General features: G+C 37.3%; 1 protein-coding gene across 2 annotated transcripts in view; it reads left to right on the forward strand.

Moving 5' to 3' along the window:
- LOC122793632 (protein diaphanous homolog 1-like) overlaps positions 1–22,697 on the forward strand; it is a 506,617-nt gene that overhangs the window by 376,362 nt on the left and 107,558 nt on the right. The window lies entirely within an intron of this gene.

The raw sequence follows: 22,697 nt of genomic DNA on the forward strand, positions 1-22,697 counted from the left end.
ATGTCACCAAGGCCATGGTTGAGGATAAAACATTGCATACCACCTACCTTGATCTGGTCAAGTTATTTGACACAATACCCCACTTGGGTATTATAGATAAACTCACAAAATTGGGCATAAACTTCTGTGTCACCAGATGGATAGCCAAATGGCTCAAGGATAGGACACGTTGTTAGAGAGGAGGAGTACACATCCAGCAAGAGGTCAATCACCAGTGGAGTACCACAGGGCTCAGTGCTGGGCCCCCTCCTGTTTGTGATATACTTCTCAGATGTCAAGGCAAATGTAGATGGCTTTTGGCTGACCAGGTCTGTTGATGGCTGCAAATTGGGTGCGATCATTGACTCCCCAAACAGTGTTGATATCCTACAGAAAGGACTGATGCAGACTAATGACTGGTGTCAGAGCAATGGCCTCAGAGCAATGGCCTCGAAGTGCATAATAATACCCTTTGGGAAATCAAGCACCTGTAAATTACAATATTGAGAGTGGACCCAGTGGTGAGAGATTTGGGTACTCAGGTAGACAGTAGTCTGATCTTTGACCACCATGTGTCCACAGTGTTGAGGAAATCCTTTTATGTGGATCAGGTTATAAGTAAGGACATGGCATCCAGATCTGTGGATGTCATAGTACCACTGTACTAGGCCTTCATCAGACCAATAATTGAGTACAATGCACTCCTTGGCATGTGCTTCACCAGGCATCTGTTACAGTTGGACGGTCCTCATGTCATATGCAGACCAATTAAAAGCCCTAGAACTGTATTAAGTTTACTACAGATATTGTGAGATGATCTATACCTGACCTACAAGTCAGTCTCTGACCCAGTCCTAATGGAAATGTCACAAAACTAACTGCATGAAGGTTACCCACTCCAGATATCTAAACCTGATCCCTGGCATGAATAGTTCTGGAATAAGCTTCCTATTCACATGAAGCAAAGCCCATCCCTGACCATCTTCAAGTACAATTTGGACCAATGGATGAGAAATCACAAATTTACTCCTGAGGTGGCACCCATGTCCCTTATGGACAGAGGCAGTCTGTAAAAATGGTCAAAACACTGCTTGATGACCCTTATCTTTCCCATAGGGATAGAAAATTGGGTAAAATCTGGGTAAAAAATGTTTATAAGGGCTCTTGAACTGTTAGCCTAGTAATCTCCTATGAACCTATGGGGTGGCTGTTGTGTTTTTCCTTCACACGAGATGATGCCCCCATGCAGTGAAGTCTAGTTCTTGTGCTCTTCCCCTTCTTTTAATGTATTGTGCAGCACTTGGCTGTCTCTGCCCACCATCCCACCCCACCCCCCTGCCAGGATGGGCATTCCCATCCTTCCTGGTGTCTTCATCAGATACCTGAGCTAATTGAATTCTGGTTGCCTAGGCCATAGTCTGTTCTTTATCCCTGAATGCCATCTTAGCTGACAGTGTTTTTTTTTTTCTGTTACTGATGGTTACCTTTATTGTTAAGTTCTATGGGCTGGTATTAGCTCCTCAGTAGTGTATTCTAGACAAAGACTGTTATAAATAAAACTGTGTCATACTTTGCCTTATAGACCAGACACAAATCCAGAATATAGCAATAGTTTTTGAAGCCTTTCTGAACAGTTCTTTTTTTTTCTACCATGTAATTTTTTAAGGAATTGTACCTTCCAGTGTGTTTTCAGGTGGCTTGTTTGAAGCCTACAGAATGCAGTGTTCTGTTCAATAATGGCTCAGATTGGTGAGATATATAGTACAGTACATTTATCTTCATGGAGTAAATAGACATCCATGCCTTTTAGACCTGGGCTACAGATATATTTGTATGACTTTGGTTTAGGCACTGGCAAAGATGCCTGCCCAAAAGCACTTCATTTTGTCATTTCCATGTAGCAGATTTGTAAAGAGTTTAAATAATTTGTTTTAATAATTTTATAAAAGTTGCCAATGAAGTATTTGAGAGATTGATACTGATTATCTGTGACTGAATTTTATCTCAAAAAACAGTTAAGGTTCTAATAAGAAAACTTTTTAGTACTCGTCTCTAAATGTCCAAATGATTGTTATGTTTAAATTGTTGTCTGCCATTGTCCCTAGATATTTACTTTTTTATAATTTGACTGTTTTTATTTTGTAGTCATATTTAATGCCATTTTTTGACAAGGCTCATTATGCTTAATTTACTAACATTAAATGTGTAGTCATTAACCATCTTGAGAAAATTTGAATATTTATAATAAAGTAATTGCTTCCCATTTTGCAGTCATTAGGTACTCACAGTCTATTTCCTACTTTTTACTACTAAGAAACTCAATGTGCAAAAATACATAATAGTACCCCTTGGAAAGATGATCATGCCTAGACATCACCACGTTGATAATACACCCCTAAAAGTATACCCAGTGATCAGGGATCTGAGAATGGATGTTGTCTGTAAGCTGACCTATAACTAATATGAGTCTACTGTGTTGAGAAAATCATTCTACATTGTACAACGTATAAGTTATGGCATGGCATCTAGGACCAATGAGGTCATTGTTCCACTGCACTAAGTTCTCATCTGAGCAGTCATTGAGTGGATTGCACCCTTTCGCATGTATCTTATCAGGTACTTGAAACAGCTTGAAAGACACAGTGGTTCCTTACAAAAAGAATACAGAGAGTAAACAAAAAGTCATATGTGGGACGTCTCAAAGCCCTGTCCCTGTATTCTGTCTCCTACAGACTGCTGCACAGTGATCTATGCCTAGTCTACAAGGCATCAAGTAACACCAAAAATACTCATTCTAAGTACCTTAACCTCATCCACGATATAAACAGGACACATTGGAGGGACAGATATAGGTTCATAGGTTCATATGTTCATACTAGGCTCTCAGCCCTAGGGCATTTATAAGCCTGTCCATATTCAAATGTTTGGACCATTGGATGAGAAATTTTAAATTTATCCCTGATTTGCTATGTCCCTAATGGACAGGGGCAGATTTTGGTAATTTGAGGTAAGCTTGCCTCTGTCTAACAGTGACACTTCAGTGATACCCTAGTAATCACCTATGATCCCATCCACTAGCTGCAAGATTTCTCTTGAAGAGTGACACTGAGGGCAGGCTGGTAACCTGGACTGGGATTTTATTCCAGAGTGAAGGGAGCCTCTGGGTTATGAATCTGTCCCTCCAGCATGTCTATTTAAGTGCTGAGGTGTGCATAGCTCGATGGGATTTGGATTTTCTGAGGTGGTCCATTAATTCCGGGTTGGACATGGCTTTATACGTCAGGCACAGATCGCCTCTGAACAGGCGGTATGCCACTGAGTAGAGCTGGAGTTTCTTTAACCGGCAGCATATGGCATCTGTTTGAGCCCTTTGATCCTCTTGGTGAGGTACTTTTGGGGTCTTTCCAGTTGCTGCAGGTGTCTGGTAAGGTACATCCCAAAAGGGGCATTGTACTCAATTATGGGCCTGATGAGGGATGAGTAAAGAGGCACGATGACCTCCCCTGATCTAGATGTGAATCCCTTCATGATTAGGTGGGCTATATAAAATGTTTTTATAACCACTTTGGCCACGTGGTTGTCAAATGAGAGATTGTTATCAACTTGGGTCCCCAGGTCCCTAATTACTTCTTCTGTACTTAATGGATTACCACCTTTGTGGTAATTTGTGGGCACTTTGTTTTTGCCAAAAGGGATGACTATACACTTTTTGGCATTTAGCTTGAGGCCATGGCTCTGGCACCAGTTGTCTGTTTCTATGAGGCCCTTTTGGAGGATGCTTGTGTCGGCTGGAGAGTCGATTATGGCGCCCAGTTTGCAGTCATCTGCAAACTTGGTCAGCCACAGTCCTTCCGTGTTGGCCTGTACCTCCAAGAAATATATACCGAACAAGAGAGGTCCCAGGACTGAGCCTTGTGGGACACCACTTGTAACTGTTTTGGAGTCTGACATGGCTCCAGCAATTCTAACCATGTGGGTTCTGTCCTTGAGCGAGTTTGCAATCCATCTAGTGACATAGTGGTTTATATTTAAGTTGGTGAGCTTATCTATAATGCCCGAGTGGGGTATTGTATCGAAGGCTTTTGTGAGGTCCAGGTAGGCTGTGTGGACCACCTTCCCCTCGTCAATGGCCTTGGTGACTGTTTCAAAGAAATCAACCTGGTTTAAGAGGCAGGATCTGCCCTTAACAAAGCCGAACTGGGTAGGATCCAGTGTCTGTAGGTCCCCAATATCTTTATTTATGAGGTCCATGATGATCCTTTCCATAGCTTTGCAGACCAAGCTAGTCAGGCTTATGGGGCGATAGTTTCCAGGATCCGTTGAGGCACCACCTTTATGGAGAGGGACCACTGTTGCTGTATGCCACTCTTTGGGCACATATCCTGTAGTAAGGCTGAGATTGAACAGTAGTTTTATGTTTGGGTTTAGCTCTTCTTGGAGTTCATGTAGGACGCAGCCCGGGACACCGCCTGGTCCCATTGATGCTGTGTTTTTGCTTTGGAGAGGGCGGCTCTTACCTGAGCATCTGAGATGTTAGGGGACAGCACCCTGATGTGATAAATATTTGGCCTTTGGTGTGGAGGGGAGAAGTTTGCGCTAAACCTGTCAGCTAGGATGTGGGCAATGTCTGTGGGATCAGTGTATTTTTGTCATTTTTGGACTAATTCTGAGCATATCTGGGAATTCCCACCCAGGTTCCTAACATAACTAAAGAAAGCCTTGTGATTATCCTTAGTGTCCTGTGCAATTTTTCTCTCAAGCTGGCCTTAGACAATTTTATGAGTGCCCGTAGTTTTTGCTAATACTGATCAGTGATGCCTTCCCTTTTGGGATTTTGCTCTATCATTTAGTAGCTTCCTCCTTCTATTGTATAGTTTGTTTATGGCTGGGGTCCACCAGACAGGACGTCTGCCTTTGGAGGATTGGGTCTTGGTTTTATTTGGGATCGATGATCCATGCATTCCTGAAGGTGTTCATAGAATGCGTTTATAAAGGATTCTGGGTCTGGGCCGTATTTTCCACAGGCCCGGCTTTGAAGAATTCCACCTCGGTTTTGAGGAGTGTGAAATTTGCTTTAGAGAAGTTTTTCACTGTGGTTTTCTGGGCAGGGGTGGGGTCGGGATGTGAATATCCAGTGAGATTAGTTTATGGTCTGATCTTACCAGTGAGGGATACACTTCTGGTCTGGAGCATAGAGTCCCCATGTTGGTGATGATCAGGTCCGGTATATTTTCCCCTCTTGTGGGAGTGGTAACAAGTTGTTCCATAGCATTTGAGTTTATAAATTCTAGGAACCTTTGGGCTAGGGTGTTGGAGCTAGAGTAATGCTCCCAGTCTATGTTTGGGTAGTTGAAGTCACCCAATATAATGGTGTTTGGAGAGACCTTCATATTTTCCAGTGTTCTCAGAAAGGCCGAGTGGGGTTCCTGGGTTTGGGAGGGTGGTCTGTAGCAGGCTATAAACTGGAAGGCAGTTTTACCCACTGTTAGTTGCACATGGATAGTCTCTGATTCTTCGTGCTTTGCCACCAACCTGGAAGTGTGGGTATCTTTGATGAATATCGATACTCCCCCTCCTTTTGTGGTTCGGTCCAAATTTTGGGGCCGAAAAGCATGGTATGAGGTATAATCTGGTAGTTCTGGGGTGCTCTCGGGAGCCCTGAACCAGGTTTCTGTTACTGCACAGATATCGATGTTCTCCATGCTAAGGAGAGTTTCGAGTGCGTGCATCTTGAGGTTTAGACTTCTGGTGTTGAGTAGCATTACTCTTAGTTTCTTATCCCTTGTGATACCTATGGAGGTGGGTTTGTCTTTTGAGACTTGCCTAAAAAGGCACTATGGGGGTAGCAAGAGCCTTTGCCAATATCTGAAAGCCCGGGGTGACAGGTGCAAGCCATCCCTAGCGAACCATCGTGGCTTGTCGAGCATATCATCCCAAGCTGACAGGCATTGGATCCCCTTTGAATGACACCAGTACTTAAGCCAATTGTTGAAATTGATCATCTTGTCTTCATATTGTGGCATCATTCTTGGTGAGGGTAAGATGCTACTCAAGGTCAGGGTCATACCGGCCTGGGCTACATGCTCAGAGAGCTCCTTTATGTCTCTTTTCATGTAGTCCAGGGAGGTACGCCTCAGGTCATTCACACCAGCATGGACAATGACTGAGTCATATTTGTACTTGCCTTGGAGTGACCTGAGTGCTTGTGTTATGTGGCGGATCCTAGCGCCCGACAGGCTGCTCACCGTGACCCTCTCCTTGTTCAGCCTGGTGAGCGGGACGCCAGTGTGCCTGACGATAGAGTCACCTATTACAAGTGTGTCAGGTGTGTTGTTTAGTCTTAAGGGCTGTGACTGTTCGCACACTGGCTTTCCAAGATATGTGTTGCAGGTGTTTTGTTTTGGGGTAGCGGTTGCTTGGGTGTCTGCTTTGAGGTCTCTGCTGCTTAGGCAGATCTTTATTTAGAGCCTCGAGTATGTTTTTGTGTGATTATGTGTTTGGTTTGCTGTCGTGGTAGGTCTATGTGAGACTGGAATTGTAGTGAGTGTGGTTTCCTTCTCCTCCTGACTGGTTATGCCAGTACTGAGTTGAGAGAGCTTAGCCTCCAGTTTGGCTATATGGTTGCATCTCTCACATGTGTTTGAATTTGTTGGGAGGAGGAGAGGGTTGTCTGTGTACATGAGGCAGTTGTAACATTGCCTCAAGATTCCCAGATTCACCAGCTGGACCGGAGAGGAGATTGACAACTGACCTTTGGACATGCTAGAATAATATTGGGAATTCCTTAATAATTGAAAACAAGGGCCAGTGGGGAGTGAGGGTGTAGTGCTTTTAATTTTTAGTGCTGACTTATATAATTGCTTTAGCGTGCAAGTGCCAGGTAACTTAAGTGCAATGTGTTACAGGTAACTTAAATGCAAAACGACAAACAGTAACTTTCTTTCAAGTGAAACAAGGAAATAAGTACAGTAAGCAATGCAGATATCACTAGTGATCCACAGAAGCGCTGAGAAGTCACAGATTAGGTGGAATTAGCATTCCAGGGAAATAACAAGCAAACAAACAACAAGCATATAAACAAAGCTAGATTCAGCAGGCCTGGATCTAGTCTATGCTACAGCAAACAAGGTGTACCAATTTCAGTAAGATACAGTTTAAATATTCAGGCACTATAAACCTTTAACCAGAAATTCCCAGCTCAGAAGGGCAGAGTCCAGCCTTTTCTCCCACAAGAGTGCAGACCACGAACCTTCTTAATGTAAAATAACTGGCCTGAAGCCCAAGTGCTTAAACCAGAACTAATACACTTTAAGAATAACAGACACTGGGCTCTCAATCAGCAGTTCCCAACTTAGAAGGATGAAAGCTACCTGTCCTGCCACCACAGTGCATGCCACAAACCTTCCTAATGTAAAACAACTGGTCTGAAGCCCAAGTGCTTAATCCAAAAGACTTAGAATGATAGCTACACTTTAATCAAGTTACTACCAAGCAGTAATAAATACAATTGAATACTTTAGAGAATGCCTGGATTAGTGCTCAAGTTACACAAACAAAGCTAGATCCAGCAGGCCTGAATCCAGTCTATGCCACAGCAAACAAGGCGCACCAACTTCAGTAAGAAGCAGTTCAGATATGCATGCACTATAAGCCTTTAACCAGAAATTCCCAGCTCAAAAGGGCAGAGTCCAGCCTCTCCTCCCACAAGAGTGCAGACCACGAACCCTCTTAATGTAAAATAACTGGTCTGAAAGCCCAAGTGCTTAAACCAGAATTAATACACTTTTAGAATAACAGACACTGAGCCCTCAATCAGCAGTTCCCAACCTAGAAGGATGTAAGCTACCTGTTCTGCCACTACAGTGCAGACCACAAACCCTCTCAGTGCAAAACAACTGGTCCGAAGCCCAAGTGTTTAAACCAAAAGGCTTAGAATGAGTTACACCAAGCAGTAATCAATACAATTGAGTACTTTTAAGATGATGCAAAAGTAAAATAAAGTAGGTAGAAACACAAGTACAGTAAAAGCAGATGAAATTTTTTTTTTTTTCTGAACAAGTGCTGAGATCAAAGAAACATATTTGAGTGCTGAAACTAGAAAACTGGCTAGTTATAAGAAAAAAAACTAAGCTAGAAGGCTTCCCTCCAACACAGAAGGGCTTGGGGGCTCAGAAGCCTACAAATAGTCTATACCACTTAACAGGAAAGGCAGGAAACAAGCTTAATTTTTTTTCTGTTTCCCAGATGCTCTCTTTGTACACAGTAGGAGTGCCTGAAATCAGAATATGATCTCACTGCACTCAGTTGAGTGAGCAAATGAGATGGGCCCAGAAGGAGTATCCAAACACAAATTTACAAGAGGGGCGGGCAGTTTCAAGGCCACTAAGATTAACACCAAAACAAAAACAGGGAGGGAGGGTGGGTGGGACTAACTGAAGAGCAGAGTCAAAACTTCCAGTTCAGTTAATATTCCTGCAACACACAGTTAAAATCAATTTAAATACTGTATTTTTGAAAAAAAGTGCAGATAAAGGTACTTAAATTCTCTTATACGTCCAGTTGAATACAGCAAGTTCTTAGCCGGCCAAAGCTAAGGTTTTTAAGCAGAAAATATTTCACCTGTACCACTTAAATAGGCAAGGACAGGAAATCAAAGAATATGGCTACCTCCACACCTGTAATTACTAGCAAATAACAAAATTTAGCAAACACTGACTAACTTCCAGGTCAGTTAATATTCCTGCAACACAGTTTAAATCAAATTAAATACTGTATTTTTTTGAAAAAAAAAAGTGCAAATAAAGGTACTTAAATTCTCTTATACGTCCAGTTGAATACAGCAAGTTCTTAGCCAGCCAAAGCTGAGGTTTTTATGTCTCAAAAATTGACCCCTCTATGGAACAAGCTTCCCATCCATATGAAGTAAAATGAATTCCTGTCCATATTCAAATGTAACTTGGACCATTGGATGAGAAATCACAAATTTATCCCTGATTTGTCACCTATGTCCCTAATGGACAGGGGCAGATTGTGAATACTTGATATGTACAAGCCTGTATTGTAACTTGTAAAATTCCTTGGGGTGTTGACATGTTAGCAATATTTTTGGTAATTTGAGGTAAGCTTGGCTAGGTTTAAAGTAGCCCTTCAGCTGATAGCCTAGTAATCACCTATGAACCTATAAGAAGATAGGCCACAAAGAAGTAGCTGCAGTGCAGAATCCTGTTGAAGATTCCCTGGTGACACTTCTTAAGGGCAGGCTGGTAACCCCTCCCTCATCTTGACTTAACACCTGTTGTTTAACTTATATAAATTATCAGTATTATCCAAAACCTGGGCTGTAATAAAGCTAAACCAATTTTTTGTTAAAATAATTTTAAATATCTTTGGTAGCTTTATTGTAAACACATACCAATGCACTGGGAAGTGCATCAGTATTGTCATGATTTACACTCCCTTCAATAGCCGTAACTCTCACATTTGATCTTACTATTGGGATATCAAAACCATACCTCAAAACAAGTTTATAATGGTGGAACCTCTTAGCAATAACCTCCTCTTTTAGACATTGTATAAAATTAAATGGGTAGTGTCTGTCTTAAAGCAGCTGTGTTAGTGTCCACCTTTTCACCAAATTTTGTATCATCAGAAATCAGACATGACAATCTAATGAACTGAGTTTTAACCACATTTCTTTTCTGCCATAAGGGGTGATAACTGTTAAAGTGCAATACACTGTTAGAGTATGTCTATTTCCTATAAATTGTTGAAGAAAATCACCCACTCTCAGCATCTGTCGTAATTTAACATCCAGTAAATCAATCTCCATTGTGTTAAAATGCCCTTTAGTCAGAAATTAAGTACTATTGTTGATATAACTCAAAAATTCATCAATATGGTGAGAATTACCTACCTGTAAAGTAAATACATTGTCAAAAAATTGCAGATAAACCTTGATGTTATTAGCAAAAGAGAAGGAAAAAAAACTTTTTCTGCACCACCATCAAATAATTTCTGCAAAAACTGGGGCTGCTGATGCCCCCGTAGCTACCCCACTAACCTGTTTGAAGTGCTTGGACTCAAAAAATACAAAATTGTTCGACAATACATTGTTCATGGCTACTGTCAGAAAATTGATAGTGCTGGAAGACATCTTAGTGCCATGTGTCAAAGCTTCATGAAACCATTGCAGTCTCTTCTGATGTGGAATTACTAAATACAAATCCTTCACATCAGTAACCAAAAATGTAACATCTTCGTTGAACTGAATACTGTGTAGTTCATTCAAAATGCCTAGTATCTTTAAGAACATAAGAGTTTTCATTAAAAAAAATGTTTTTAAAGTGTAATCAACATACTTGGCCAAAGGCTCTGTTTTAGAGCCTCCTGCCAGCACAATAGGATGAAGCAGAGGATCTTCTATTGACTTATGGACTTTTAGAATACCAAAAATATTCAGTATAACACATCTGGCAACCCTCAAAAATTGCAAATTCTAATTATCCAATCCACAATTTTTGGTAATGTCCTCCAGCCAGAAATCAATATGCCAGTATGTAATGTTAATCAGTCTTTTTTTTACTAACAACCACAAAAAATTCTCTACTGTTGAGATATTGTAGCATTTTTTGAGAATATAAAAAAACAACCTATCAACACAGCACCCTCCCCCCTATCAAGTGTCATTATTCTAATTGACCGATTACTGGCGAGCTCCCTCAAAAGTTTGTTCTCCTCATTGGATAAGTTGTAAAAACCATAGTTAGCTTTCAAAGCTCACATTTCCTTTTCGCAAGCAGTTTTGAAGAACATTAAAATAGGGTTCAGTGGAGGATTGAATAAACTGGATCTCTATAAACCATTACCCAGGTCACTAAGTTGCTTGTTGTCTTTAAAAAATAAAGCTAAATATAGCTTTCAAAAAACAATTTCAAGTCAATCAAATTCCCCATCAAATTAAACTTTGTATCTGGTACAAACTTAAAACCATTTCAAAAGAGCTCACCATAAGGGGGGGTGATGGCCCAAGACTGTAGTTGTAAATATTAAAACCTATAAAGTTGTAAACAATACCTTGGCAAAATGATAGCTAATCCTCAGCTCTCTCCATTGTTGCTGCCACTTCAAATTTCATCCCTTCAGTGGCTGCTGTTCCCCTCTCTGACTGTCATGTGTCTCAGGTTGCGACCTCAAAACCTGTTGCTGTGTTTTGATGTTCTTGTTTAAGATCTTGGATGAAGGCCATCAGAGTCTGCCATTGCATAAAAAGCCCATTTTTCAACAGTAACATCAGTTGTTGGATCGACCCCTTCATTCTCATTGCTTACAGACAATCTCCCCTTAGGCTTCACCACTGGAGTCCTAACACAGTTACCAAATAAAACAGTGTGGGACTTCATAACAGAAGGATCTAACTCTATAGAGTATATTCATTAAAAACTGGATTACCCCAAGACTATTTACCCACATTAGATAAAATTATTTACTATACTAAGATCAAATTCTCATTCAGTCAAACTACTCCAAAAAAATTTTCTTCAAGAAGTTCTGCATATTTTATTTTACAATAATGCAATTTCAAAAGCATACATGATTGCAATCAACAAAAAATTTAACCATACATGTATTTATATTTACTCACAAATCTGGTGTACTTTATGACCCTACAATCCATTGGAATAGTTTTATTAAATTACCTGTTGATAAAAGCTTAAAATTCATAACTTTGAAATGTTCTTAACTCAAGTCATGATTTTAAACAATGGGGACCTTATTATGCTTAAAAAAGGTGTCTTACTTTCCTAATTGTTTTAAGCACTGCAGCTCCTCTGGGAATGATGGTACAGATATTCTTCACATTTTTGGTTATGTAAACATGTTCAAAAGATATGGAAATTCTGGGGGATTGGCAATCTTACCTGGGGAACTAGCAGTTTTGAATATCCCTTTCTCCAACATGCATAAAAAATTACTTACTTTTCCCTGTAAACATTTCTCAAAATGTAACTTGAAACAATTTTATAAATTTGGCCTATAATTACTTGAAAGCTCTCAAAATGTTACCCAAGCAAAACCACAATATGGAAAATTGGTGACTTGATTAAATTACATTTTTTATTTAAAATCCTGTCTTAATTATTAATATTATTATTCATAGTCTTCCTAGGTCTTTTAAAAATAAGTAATTTTCACAGTGCCCATTTGCTATCTATATTTCTTTTCAGAATTAAGCATCAGATCTGCTTAGTTTCATAACAACCAGCTATTTATTACATTATACTTAGCCTTCTATTTTTGACTTTCCTTTATATAATTCATCCATAACATTGGATAAGATATATGATTCCTTTACTTAGTTTTACCCTTTTATACATAGTATATATAGTTATTTTCTAGGGGAAAGAGGTAGGTAGTATAGTACATTAGGCTTTTTAGGTTTCCTTTAGACTTTACTGTTATAACTGTTGCCCTGTATTGATACGTATATGTTATGTGTTCTTTTTGTGTTATAACACTTAATAAATATATTTTTGAAAAAAATATATAAGTGGAGGGGGTATATGCTAGCTGCAGAAAAAAAAGGTTTTTAACAGTGAGTTTTGCATTTCATTGTTAATTCACTTGAATGGCACATTTTTCGTGGAGAACTGTCAATATCAAGTCTTGAACCAGAAGTAGATACTGTGTGTCATTTTAGATAAGCACCATTACTCTTTCCTTGATTTACATTGAGTGCTAGTCACATTAGGTCTAAAATTAATTTGGTTAAACTAGACCCTTCCCCTCTTGTTTACTGGTACCACTGGAGTTTATTACCATAGGTCAGGGGCATGCTAACATAGGAAATATATGGATTTCCTTTATCTGTATAAGAAACCATATTCGGTGTTGATTGCTTGTGGTAACAGTTTTCATGTCTTTTCCCATTTTATCTATAGTAATTTTCCATATTTCTTTATTTGTTGACATTTGATTACGGGGAAAATCTAACTGGGTAGGACCCCATTTTCAGCAGAGGCCCGGGGAGACAAGTTCCAATACCGACCTCCTGCTTTTATGTAGTGAGTTCATACAAATATTTTCTGAAGGCATATTTACTATGCCCTGTAGTTGGGTAATTGCTTAACTGGTTATTGATAAAATGTTGTGTTCCCAATTTTCCTTTAATTGTCTGATGTAAGTAAAGAATACTATTGCTTTCAGCTGTTGAAAAAAAAAGTTCATCATTGCAAATAGGTCTATTAATCTAGATTTACTTGTATGACTAAGTTAAATTCTGAAAAAGTAGAAAACCGTAAGCATGTGAACTATGGACCAAAAACTTAGAAATACCCACATAATGGTGTTTTCTAGCTCTCTCAAAAAAATCTTAACTTGCTACTTTTTTGTATTTCCCATAATGCAGAAGCTGTTTATTCCTTTGGGCTCACTGAAAGAAATACAAGTGTCCTTTTCTGTAGTAGCCTGAAAATTTTAAATCTCCAAGAAAAACACTTAAATTAAAATAACTCTGATAAGTCCACAGCTCTGTGGCACAGAAGGATAAAGCCCTGACTGCAGCTAGACAAGTTAGCAGCTCAGGATACTAGAATAACTGGAGAAGAGTGGGCAGGAAACAGGGGCAGTGAATCATGGGGCTTTTGTTTGCATGCCCTTATGGGAGGGAGGGCTGCAGTCAGAGAAGTGGCATAGGCCAAACACTTGAGAACAGTCCTTTATGGGGGAGATGTGGGTGGGTCCACTCAAGCCAGTGTGATAACCCTTGGGGGCAGGTCCTGGAGTAGGATTGCCTCTCTATCAGAGACATAGGTGGTCTCTCTTCAGTGACACGAAGCCCACATCACTGCCGGAAGAGTTAGGCAACATATTTAAAACTGACCTAATGCTGCCAGGATGAAAGAACCATGATGAGTTTTTGTCTCATGGGGAATAAACAGGCTAGGAACAATTTTCACCTTGTGAGGAACAAATTAACTAATTAATTGCAGGGAGATGATTGTTGTCAGGTAGTGAGGTCCCCCCCCCCCCACAAAAAAAGTATAATAACATCACAGTAAAATAAGAATGAGAAAACACCAGAAGCATAAACACTGTGCCAAAAATCAAATGTACTTGCACAACAGTCATACGTGGCAAATCTGTCAGGAAACCTGGCCTGTTTCCATACCTTTCAAAAAAAAATTTTACTTAGCAAGCAATGTCAGTGGCACAACAGGTAGCACACTTCCCTTTGCTACAGAAGGCTGTGGATGCTATTCCTACGTCATGTTGCAAGATTGCTGGTACTGAAGTGAGCATAAGGGGGTACCTCATTCCTGAGTGTGTGTCCTTCAGGTGAGATGTTAAACTGAGGTCCCAGCTGCTTGAGTTGGTGGTAGCTTAGGTGGATGAAAAAGATCTCATGGCATCTATCAAAAAGAGTTAAGGCCCTTTATTTAAATCTTATTTACATAACAGCTTATATACATATAAAATTAAACAGTTATATACACAATTTCATTTGTATGGACAGAATCCTATCATTCTTATACATTCTTATTTAAAATAGACCCCACTCCTTTTTCCATAACTACCATCTAATTTCCCTAAATATTGTTGACAATATCCATTCCCATTAAACATAATTTAATTTATTTTCTTATTCCATATTACTCATAGTAAATAAAATATTCTTTTATCTATTCTTGTTTTTGTTTTTTGCTTCTGTTCTTATAATACCATAATTCAGTCATATCCATGTTTATATTGGTAACATCTTTAAAATCTCTAAAGAAGCTTTCTGCATATAATTTTCCCACAATTTTTACTCTCTTACTTTTTAAAAAGACATGTTCTGTGGTTTCTTCTTCACCACAATATAGGCATATGCTTTCACTGTTTTTGTACATGGTGTATTATCTTTTATTGGCATTTTTTATTCATAATCTTCATAAAAATCTTGACATTCTACTTTATTATTATTATACCATCTGTTTCTTTCTTTTATTGCTTTAATCTTCTCTTCTGGTAAATTTTCCCATGGAGTAACACAGCAATAATATCTCATTATATTTTTATCCCATGCTTTTTTATTTTGTTCTATTTCATCAATCTTTATTTTCCACATTTTTATCTTTTGTTGGCAATTCTCTATTTCTTCACTAGCACTTTCTTTTATTATTTTATTTCTTATTATTTCCCAAAAGTCTTCATACTGTAAGCACTCTCGTGTTACTAATTTTTCATGTATCCATTTCAGTACTTTATACAAATTTAAAGATGCTGCATAGACCACTGGATTTAACAAACCCAATTTTCCTCTTCTTTGTTCATGTGCAACTGAGTTTAATCTAGAACCCCACATAAATGAAATAAATCACTTCTAACAATTGTTTCTCATGTATTTTCTGAATCGTGAACACCACTTGATAAGTATGCTATTTTACTCATTAATACTGAATGCATCAAATTCACTTCTTCTTGAAAGCTAATATATGTTTTCCACAAAAATTATTTTAATTCCTTTAATAATGATTCCCACTGTGTTTTATTCTCTTATTACCAAAATGTATACCTAACATAGAGAATTCTATCATTCTAAATTGTATACCTGCTGTTTTTAGTGTCTCCCACCCCTTTACTTTTATTTTTATATATCATAGCTAGTTATTTCAAATAATCCACTGCACAAAGCATAGCTTCTCTTATTCATATACTATTTTTAGTTATTTAATTTATTTTACATTTGTTTACTGGGAAAGTCTGACTGAACAAAATATCATATTTCAGCAGAGGCCAGGGGAGAAAAGCTCCACATTTACACATAACCTTAAGATACATGTACAACGCACAGCTACAGATATTGATTCAATCTCAGATTCAAGTTCAGAATGAAATTACATGTTATACATTTCACTGATACAGTCATATAATCTAGACAGGATACAAAGAATAGCAGTACTGTGATTTTAGGTGGAAATCAAGCAAGTTTAGTATACCCTTACTAAGCATATGTATACTTTTCTAATAGAAAAATAACAGGTTGCGTTCCTTTAGCTGCCTTAAGACATCTATTTCCTAACTAGGGTTTGTGCAAGAGCAGGTCCATGATTCCGATAGGTGTGATTTAAAAAGTTTTTTAAAGTTGGTAGTGTTAATAGTAGTTCTGATATTTAATGGCAGGGAATTCCATGTTTTGGCTATGCGGTTGAAGTAAAGAGAAATTCCAGCTGCATTGTTAGGTTTGGATATATTTAGGAAAGATTTGTCACTGAAGCACAATACTGTGTTATTGGAGTAGTGTATTAGTAGATTTAGAAGTACTAGTATTTTTTCTGGCTGGTTTAGTATTTGATGAATGAAGGTGAGTTGATTATAAGCAGGTAGATTTGGTAGTTCAAGCCAGGGTAGTTGTTTTAAAAACCAAACAATGATGGGATCTGAAATTTGGTACTGTGGCAAACTTTGCGATTTTATTATAACAACTTAAGTTTTGCTAGGTCAGATTCCTTAATGTTTGTAAAAATGTGTGAGGTGCATAGTAGAGTAGAGATAAGATGGGTTCTTGCTATAGTCACCTTTGAAGATTCATTTAGAAAGTGTCAATTTCTGTACAGGGTTCCTAGTATTTTGTGAACTTTTTTATGGTCTGTGATATGTATATGTCAAATTTTATATTATGGTCAATGACCACTCCCAAGTAATTTTGTTGGGGAAACTAGATAAATAATTGTGCGATTTAATATTGAGATATTGAATGGTGGGTGGGTGTCTGCAGCTCTAGATGGACAGAAGAGCATGAGTTTTGTTTTGGTAGGGTTAAATATAAGTTGTGCATTGTTAAGCCAAGATTCCACAGCAGTAAATGACTGCTGGGGTGATTTTTGGGAGTTTTTGTAGTGTTGTGATAGCACATATGGTGGAATCATCTGTATATTGAACTATGGAGGCAAATGGGGCAGCAGTATGAAGATTGTTAGTAAATATAATAAAAATATGAGGGCCCATAATAGATCCCTGTGGAGCTCCCATGGTTACAGGTAGTAATGAAGAGAAATTTTGTTGCCATTTTACAGCTTGCTGGTGTCCAGTTAGATATTGCTGGACTCAAGTAAGTTTAGAATGGCTACGTTTAAGTTCTGAGAGTATAGTTAAGAGTTTAGAATGGGAGACAGTATCAAAAGCTTTGGACAGATCAGGAAAGATGGAGGAGAATAAATTACCATCATTGCGATGGTGGTTAATAATGTCAGTAACATTAACAAGGATGGTGGTAGTGCTATGATAAAAGGTTGTTGGTTATTAGTTCAAGATTTGTGAATGGATGCACCTCTCATGTATTTTTGACAATGGTGATAGTATAACTACTGGCCAATAATTTCATAGTTCTGCCAAGTTTTCACCTTTATGCAGTGGGCTATGTGATACTTTCCAAATTTTAGGGACTTGTTGTTCTGAGATAGATTGATTTATTAATATGGATGCTGGATAGCATATTGCTGCTGCAGTGATTTTTAGATATCCGGCAGGTAGATATTCAGCAGCAAGTGTAGTAGGTTTAAGCCTTTTGAGATATTTAACTATGGTGTTTATTGGCACAGGTTGGAAGGATCTAGCGTGGGTATTATGTGAGTCTGGGTAGGAGAAGAACAATTATTGTTTGTGAAGGCTAGTATGGACTCAGTGAAGTGTCTGTTAAATTGTGAGGCTGGGTTGTCTTTAGTATTGGTAAGTGTTGGGGAAGGGGTGCTAGTTTGTCCTGGCTGTAGGAATTTTTTGATGGTAGCCCAGAATTTTTGTGGGTTTCTTTGATTTTTTGATTGGACACTGCTATAGTAATTTATATTGTCCTGTCTAATATGTTTTTAGCTTTATTCCATAGTTCTAGATATGATTGCTTGTTAGTTGTAGTTTTGTTGTTGTGCCATTTCTCCCAGGCCTTAGCTCTAGTTTTTAACAGAGATCTTGTTTCTTTGGTTAGCCAGGGGGCATAATTAGTTTTATCCTTATTGTACTAAGATATTGAGGATGGTTGAGTTAAAATATTCAATTGCAGTATCAAAAGGGAGATCTTTGAGTGGTGCCCTGTTACATTTTTTAAACTAGTTATGAAGTTTTGGGGATACATTTTTTCTTATCTTGGATTTGGTGGTAGGTTGTAAATTTATGTGGATGTATTCAGTGTTGGTGAATGTAAGTTAAAATATGGATACTGAGGCAGTCTGACAGACAGCCAGAGTGCAGGGATAAATTTGGCCTGTTTGTAAGGATCCAGTCTAGGATTGAATATTTATTTGATGTTTTGTCTACTCTACTCTAGTACAGGTTTGGATTGTTTATGAGAAACCGTGTAGGTTAATGTGGTCAGAAGGATTTTGAGAGTCGCAGGAGAGCCAGTCCACATTAAAGTCACCCATTATAATTGTCTCGTGAGGGAGGGATGTTGCTGTCCAATTTAGGATGTGTTCTAGACTAGTCAGATTCTTACCAGGTGGCATGTAGGCTCCCACTATGTTTCTTTGGATTAATTGTTAGTTTAATAAACAGTATTTTGGTGGTGTTAATGTTTGAGATGGTTAGGTCTAGAATTTCTAAACTGAGATTGTTTTTGTATAGAAACACAATACTACCACCTCTTTTCTGTTGTCTATCTAGCCTATGTATGTTGTATCCTGGGGAAGTAATTATTTGCTAGAGATGTCTGGTGTTAGCCAGGTTTCTGTTATAAGGGCTATATCTGGAGTATGTAGAGCAAAGTTGGCATGCAGTTCTTGAATTTTGTTTATGATGCTCTGAGATTTATATTAAGTAGCAGTAAGTCCGTACCTTTTCTGGGGAGAGTTAATAGTTCTTGGGGATGAGTAGGGGAGTGAAGATCTAAATGAGTTGGATTTGTTTAGGAGCCAGGGTTGGGGTGAATGTCCCCACTAAGTGCAAGCTGCAATGCAATGTGAACTATAAATTTTAAGTATTTTGATGTAAATGTACTGTATTTCTGTTTAACATTAAGATTATATTGTTGTGTGACTAAGGTAAAATAGTGCATGGTTTATGTTTCTGGATTGTAGATAGTTGGTGCTATTATTAAATGTGTATGTTTTAATTATAATCAGTCTTGGAAGGGGGTAGCATATATAGATTGTGTGTTAAGTTCTGTATGGTAGGAGGTTATGTGAGCTTTAATAGATAGAAGTAGGATTGATGCATATAAAGTTATCATATTGCTTAGTACTCCTGTTTCAGATAGATCCAAGTTAAAGTAATAATTTTTAGTTGTAATTAAGTTTGGATATGTGGGAGATTTAAAACTATTCTTTTGTCCAGTTATGACTTATTACACTAAAAGATGTAAAGTAGCAGATAGTTGAGCAAGTGGAGTTTGATACATGGATGTTAGTATGATGCAGTTTAACTGGATAATTGGATTGATATGAATTTGTATTTATCTTAGCTGTGATAGGATTGTTTACTTTAGAGGAGTGACTATTTGGGAATAAGTTTAAGCATATCAGGGGTGGGTGGGAAATGGGGTAGGGTAGGGGAACGAAGCCGAGAGAGCCCAAGCAAAGCAAGGGCGAATGGAGCAGGTAAAGCCAGTCAGTGTGCTTGTGACCAGAAAAAAATGGTCTGGGTTGAAGGTAGGTAGGAAGTTAAAGGAACTGTAGTCTCTTTGTGATTTTTATTTTTAAAGCAAGTAAATGTTACTTATTTGTTAACAACACTCTGGGGAAATCATAACAGACTGGAGTAATCACAAAACAGCTATATTTTCTTAGTATTGTACACTAGCAACAGCTATAAAGAGAAAAAAGTACAGCTATAGGTAATTAAGCTTACTGTTTTACCCAACAACAGCTAAGGGGAGACAAATACACTTAGAGCTTGTTTATCAGATTTGGGGGTTAAATAAAACAGAAACTGCTTGATATCTTCCCTGGTGGTGTACTGTCCAAATACTGTAATAACAAGCCTGTTAATTAACCAGAGTCTCATCCCTGACCTGTATTGATTTTTTTTGATACTGTAAGTTTCCTCCTTCCAGCACTTTACAGTTCTCGGTTGCTTGAGTGAGTTCACTGAGTGCAGTTAAAAGAAATTACAGCTGAAATACTAGATATTTTCAGGGACAGTTGCTAAAGTTAATGCACTGTAAAGAAAATGTATAGAATGAATATGTTTGCTGATACTTACAGTAGTAAAGCTGTATTTAAACAAAAACCTCTCCTCGCTTACTCTAAGCACCTCTTGTGGCAGCTATGGCATAATACATTATTCTTATGTAAACTCTTAACAGTATTTAAGTAAAAGGAACAGCCAGGACTTGCAGTAGAATAGAGAGCTGTCCTTACACATACAGTTAGGAAGCTTAAATACTCTATGCAGTTCTTATGGGAGTTATGCTACAGTAGGATATACTTATGGAAATGCTGTCAGTATTATGTAAAAGGAACAATCAAAGAGAAAAACCTTGCAGAAAAATAAAGGTAATTTAAACATGTAGAAGCAATTAAAAGCTATAACTCAATCCTGCAGGTTGCTAATAGCATTCCAGTTTATTTAAAGTAAGTGTGTGACCACCACTACAATCATTAAACAAGTAAAACCTTTTAAGTTTCTTAAAGGGGCCTGTACTAAAACTGATGCATTATTGTTTTTGTAGTATAGAGAGTTATAACATCAGCACTGGAATTTCTTCACCTGTTTGCCTTACATATTTTGCATTCTTCATTTTACAGTTAATCTCACTAACTACCACATTCATAACTAAAGCGTATAAAGTAATACTCATAGGGCATCCTATTCTTATACCATTACTCATCTATGTTTGTTTACTTAACCATCCATTTACCAAAATACATATTTATTATTAGCATTTGCTGTAATACAAACTTTGTTAATTTTATTACTAAAACTTTACCTGTTCATTAAATCCCATAACATCTCATGTTCAGTTGAATCAAAAGCCTTATTAATATCACCTACCATAAGATTTAAAATCCCTCTTCTCTTTAGAATATCATCCTTTATTTCCCTTACTATCATTAATTCTTGACATACTTTTCTTTTCATCCCATATAGACTTTCTTCTATTATATGCTCCATCTTATTCTCAAATCTGTTCTGTATTATTTTCATAAATATAATCTGCATTGCTTAATATATTGGTTTCCAATTATGTGTCTTCATTTTCTCTTTTCTTCCATATGATTTTTAATATTCCACTACATAATTCCTTATAATTTTAACCTCCAGTTAACCACTCATTCAACACTTGTAACAAATATTCAAATTCCATATTCACTTGTTCTGAGAATTTTTTTACTTCCCATATTTTATTGCGTTCTCTTTTTCTTAAACATTCCTTCTACATAATTTACTACAATTCCATGATCTGAGACTGACTTTTTTTCTTTAATTTCTGTCATTACACTACTATTATTTCTCTATTTTACTTAAATATGTTGATACATCTTCTTTTTTCCCTTGCAGTAAATACCCTTGTTTATTCTCTCATTATTTTCTACATTATCAAATGCATTTCTATATGTTTTTGCATATCATTATTTTCCCATCTTTCTTATCCTACATGCCATTGTAAAAAAACTTTTTATATTTTGTTTTTGAAGTAATCCACTATTCTGAATCTCTAATGTAAAATTCCTTCACAGTAACATGATCTATCCATAATTGTATAATCAATTCCTTTCCTTTTCCCTCCATTTTTTATTCTTTTTATACATATTCCTATTCTGGTATAGTCTTTATTTTCATTTACTTCCAACTGTAGGTAGATATAGATCTGTAAGTCCTGTTACAACTGCTTCTCCTTCTGTTATGCTTATACCTTTGGATATTATAAAATAATCATTCTCAGATTTTAATGTACCTCCTCTATACATCCATTATTTTCTATTCCAGATTGCCAGTTTACCACATTTCATAACTTCTTTAATTTTTTTACATCTTTTCCATTCTTTTTTTAACCCCTTAAATCACAATTGAAGTCTCTTGTTATTATTTTGTTTATGTTTACTGCTACATGATCTAGCATCTGAAGAAATAAGTTCTCTCTTTCTTTACAAGTAATATGTGCATGTAAGTCTATAAACCTTTCCTTGCCATTGTACAACTACAATAGTTAGTCTTTCCATTCTAACTAATGTTACATCTAAGATCTTCACTACTGTTTGGCATGATACCTGAGCAATGCTTATTTCCCAAATTCCATATGATCTCTCCATCCCGTATTTTTTTCTGTTTGTAATCTTTCGTTTGTTATAATTCTATCTACATTACATTCATTACACCAGGCTAAAATCCCATCCTTCTTGTTATATTTTTTCTTACTCTTTACATTTACTGAGATGAGTGAATCCTTAAATTATTAGTTTCTCTATTCCTTAATTTAAAGGAAATCATCCTCTTTTTATACTGCTTTTTCCAATATATTATTTCTCATCAATTTCTTTTTTTTTTCTTTTCAGTTTATGCCTTTGACATTTTTATATCTCTTACTCTTATGCCAATAGAATTCTTTTTTACTTTTATTAGTTTCTAACTTGTATTGTCTTCATCACTAACTTCTGAATTTATTCCATTTCCTCCTCTTCTTTTCTTTGACATCTTTTCTTTTTCTAAACTGTCTTCCATTCCTATTTCCAGTTATTTTCCATTTTGTTTTCCCCCTTATTTTTACTGCTTCAGTATATTTTTCTTCATGATCCATCCATACATGTCCT

The sequence above is a fragment of the Protopterus annectens genome, chromosome 1.part0, assembly GCF_019279795.1.
Source record: "Protopterus annectens isolate FY-2018-M chromosome 1.part0, PAN1.0, whole genome shotgun sequence".
Classification (NCBI taxonomy): Eukaryota; Metazoa; Chordata; order Ceratodontiformes; family Protopteridae; genus Protopterus; species Protopterus annectens.